This window comes from Morus notabilis, unplaced genomic scaffold, assembly GCF_000414095.1.
Source record: "Morus notabilis unplaced genomic scaffold, ASM41409v2 Scaffold94, whole genome shotgun sequence".
In the NCBI taxonomy this organism is placed as follows: Eukaryota; Viridiplantae; Streptophyta; class Magnoliopsida; order Rosales; family Moraceae; genus Morus; species Morus notabilis.
In genome coordinates this window covers 95,288-100,183 of record NW_010363899.1, presented here as the reverse complement: position 1 = coordinate 100,183, position 4,896 = coordinate 95,288, and positions in this window count along the sequence as shown.

Genomic DNA, 4,896 nt, shown 5'->3' with positions numbered 1-4,896 from the left:
ATATATAAGAAAAAAAAACAAAAGTTCATGGATTTTGCAGTGCAGAAGCAATGTGATTGCAAGCTATACTTGCTGTAACTTGCTATATGTCTATATATATATATATATATATATATATATATATATATCAACCAAGTGAAGCGACAGAAGGACTTCGATTCCTTTTGAAATTAGAAGATCAAAACAAATCAAATCATAACAAATCCAATCCAAATGGTAGATTTGATTTTGAATTTTGAAATTCAAAAAAAAAAAAAGGAGAAAGACAATAAATTTCAAAATAAATTCGGAATATTAAATACCCCAAAATTTAAAGTGCACAAATTGGGCCCTCTATGGTCCCTAACTCCAAAAAGATGAGTCCATTGTCTCATAAAACCATATGGTGATTAAATACAATTTTCAAATCCCAAATTCAAATCAAAAAAATCTCAACACCAAATTCAAAAAGGATCGTTTAATTCCTCATAAGGTCATATACCGAGAAATTATCTAAATACAACTTTCAAATCCAAACTCTAAAGTAAAATTCCAAATCGAATTTTAAAACATCTTTGAATTCCTCCTATGGTCATATATCGGGAAATTCTTCAAAATCCAAATTCAAAACTCAAAAACTACGATTGACTTGATTCCCTATGGGATATGTAGGCAACCTAAAAATTTAAGTGCAGTTTCAAGATCAAATTCAATCCTGAATTTCTCCTATGGTCATATATCGAGGAATTCTCCAAAATTTAAATTCAAATTCAAGAACTACGATTGACTTGATTTCTTATGGGATATGTAGGCAACCTAAAATTTAGTGCAGTTTCAAGATTAAATTCAATCCTAAAAATCCTCATAATAGACAAAATCAAAACAAAACTAAATCAAATTTCAAAGTGCGTTGATTCCTCATAAGGTCATACACCAAGGAATTATCTAAAATTTTCAAACCCAAAATTCGAACTACAAGTGGCTTGATCCCTTAACGGGGTATGTAGGCAACTCGACAAAATTCACTGAGTTTAGCCGCAATTTTAAATCAACCCAAATTCACAGAAAATAGAATTTACTGTTTTAATTGGAATCAAAAGGTTTTCCCTTGTACCAAGGGATTGTAATTAAGAGGTTATTCTTATAATCTTGAATGAGTCGAACTAAAAATAATAAACTCCTATAGGTGAAATTATGTTGTGTGAAATATTATTTCAACATTAATAAATATTTTCACTCAACAATTATCATTAATAGAAAGTTTTCATATTTCCACGGGTGGTGTTTTATATTGCTCACTAATAAAATGTGAGTCTTGTAGTGTAGGATCCACATTCTATTAGTGATGGTGTTTAGTATCAGTGGTGCTTCTAAGCATTTTTCTTTTAAGTCTAAACAATTTGTAAAGCCAGGGTGGACTACCCCTAAAAAAAGTTTCTTGACAATTTAGTCCTTAATGTTATAAAATAGTAGCAATTAATTCTAACCATTAAGGGGTCATTTGTTTCATATGCTTAAACTCAAATCATTGATTCTGTTATAGTGTAAAGCTCTCACATAAAATTTGAATTTCAAATGTTAAAATGAAAAATTATAGGTCTGAGTATACCTCCCAAACGGATCCTAAACATGAATTAGATTTTGGACGGGAGTAGTTGTAACCATTAAACATTGCTTCGTTCGCTTCACTAGTTCGAATCACAATTTAAATTTTTATATAGTATTTTTCTAATAAAAAATTATTTATTATTTATTTATGTACTACAATATTTTTTCATATGAATTCATTTTTTAACTTAAATTTTCAACTCGTGCGAGTTAAACGAACTATGCTAAATTACTATCCTAAATTAGTGTAGTATGGAGGAAGAAGTTTAATTGCTATATATGAATATCTATTTGATTTTGTCCATGATCCCAATCCCCAATAAAACAAAGTCCCTGGTTTGTTTACCTAATGCGTTGTTAAAACAAAATTCTAGCGTGGCAGTTGAGCAATATTGGTCGTACTTTTCTTTATATTTATTTTATTTTGAGAAAATATAGACAGACGACTGAATAGAAAATGGAACAAGAAAACCTCATCATTATTGAGTTAAACTGATTTTGCATGTAATCAGCCATGAATACACAATACAACGAAACATGAGAATTCTGCGGTATGCAGAAAACCCGAATGGCAGAATTCTATTTTGAACCGTCATATTAATATTAGGTTTGGTTCCGAATGATGTTACATTCGGGGAATTGATTCGTGCGCAAGGAGAGTTGATAAGGCCATGGAGATGATGTTGAGGGACGGTATAGAGCCAGATTTAGGCACATACAACGCGTTGGAGATGCGATTGAAGCTCGAAAACTTGTAGATGAGATGAGAATGAGAGGCTTCAAGCCTTATCGGACTGCTTACACTACGCCCATTGAGGGATGCCTCAAAGAGGGAGATCTGAAATCAGCTATGGAGATTATGAAGGGGATGGTGATGGAAGGCTGGGAGCTTGATGGTGAAGCTTTCATGGCGGTTGTTTCGGGACTATGTAGAGCGGACAATGAGGGAGATTTTCAGCTCTGGATGATAACTAATTCTTACGAGTGATTGGAAAAAGTTTAAGGTGATCTTGGTCTAATTAATTGATTCAGTGAAATTTATTTATATAATTTAGTTGTAGCTATTTTTACTATAGTAGTTAAAAAAAATGTCTAGTTGATACGTGATAGTTAAAATTTGAGTAGTTAAATTGACGTGAAAATTACTAATGAGATGAACCAAAATAAATGTCGATATGAATTATGATCTATAGTTGGAATCTGGCTGATATATTTTGAATGCATATGCTGGCAGGTTATGGTTGGATATAACTTCCATAAATACAAGAGAAAAACTAAGAGAAAATAGATTAGAGAATTAAGAAGAAGAAGAAGAAGATTTAATTATCAACACCAAAAACACGCCAGAAGTCTCCTCGTCCTAGAAACATTAATTAATATAACTTGACATGGTCACAACATGTGATTCACCGACAACGTTAAGTAAATGTTTTAATTCGTGACTAATTTATAATAACATTTCATGAGCTGGGTTATCTTATGACTGATGAATATAATTTCTTGGACTAGAAATATTGACCGTCTCTATACGAAGCAAGTACTAAATAATAAGAACATCTAGATTATATGTGTGTGTGAGCGAGAAAACACCATTTATTGGCTGTTTTGGTTTATAGATTTGAATATAGATTAAAGTTTGTGTAAACAGGAAGAAAAAGGATTTGAATCATAACTTTTTGAAACAAACAAAGGCTATCCACTATTTTGACTTTTGAGACATTTCTCACCTGTTCCAAGTGTATCTTCCGTTTTGTCTGGACCTTTTCAAATTATTTGAAACTTTCAGAGTATTGACTACTAAGTTTCGGAGAGCGATGAGCCAAGGAAAGAGGCTGCGAACATGCAACCAGTTTCAGTTGACAAAGCTTCTTCCAAAATATTTGAAATAAAATTTAAAAAAAAAAAAGAAAAGGGAGCTTTCGCTGTCCTACTAATTTATTTGTTAATTGTTGTTGTTGAGAAATATGTCGAATGCATTATTATATATTTATGTAATTATTTTCTGAAAGTCGTTTGCAATAAGAATTGAGTAATCTATTTTCAGTTGGCATGTGTGTGTCTGTGTGTGATAGTTATGTAGGAATAATGAACATTTTAGCCATACCAATCTTTTTTGTTTTTCCAAATAATGTATCAAAATCTTATTAAATTGAAATCATGGTACGGCTGCCCGTCCCATATGAATTTGATCAAAACGGTTAGAGCTCAAGGCTCACTTACAAACCATCCTGTAGAATTGTTTACACCCATCTAGCGGTCGAAGAAGACCCCTAGGCTCGCTGCAGACTCTGGGCTACAGCCTATAGCTGCAATAACATGCACAAGCCCAATTAGGTTGGCCCGCAGCTATATAAAAAAATGTTATTTTTTTTTAGGGAGAAAGAGGAAAATAGGCCAAGACTTGAGATGAATTAAAATTAATAGGTCAATAGTTTACATGAGTTAATAAATAGGCCAAATTACTGTTTTCGTCCATAACTTGCCTGGTTATGAACCATAACTTGACAAATTATTGTCCATAATTCACAGTTTTTATCCATAACTTATCTGGCTATAAACCATAACTTGACAAGTTTGTCCATAACTTATCTGGTTATGAACCATAATTTGACAAGTTATGACCTATTAATTTCTATAACTAAAAATTAGCCTATATACTTCCTTAAGCTTTTCATATTGACATATTTTTTACTATTTTCCTTTTTTTTAGGCCATCACGGGCCCAGTTGGACTAGTGACTCAAAAAAAACCCAACGGGCTGGAATAAGGATTCGGGTTGAGTTGACACAACCCGGTCCAGCCCTGACCTAGTCAACTGTTGACTTTAACTGTTGCCCTTGACTGTTGACTTTGACTGAAATTTTTTTCCTGGTGCAATATAAATTTAAGTATTGGTATGTTTATATATTTTTTGGGATGAATTAATGTATCTAATAGGATATGGGCTTTTAGTGTATAGTTATAATAGGTTAAAGAAGAAATACTAAAAGATAACAAATAAGCTATTTATATATAGCGGTTATGATCTCCAGATCACACATAACATTTCATTCTTTTTGGCATCCCATCATCAGAGAGAGAGCAGTGAGAAAGCTAAAACGTTCTCTAAGAAAATGTGTTGATCTGGAAGACAAATCGCACAGCTCTAGAGAGTAATTTATTGTAAAATAGATTCATATACACTTCCGCTTATTGATTTATTGATTCTTGGTGATCTAACATGAACGTTCTTAGATTTTATTGGATTACAGTTTTCACCGAATAATATTTTCTAACAATATATATCCATAGAAAGATTTCCTTTCAAAC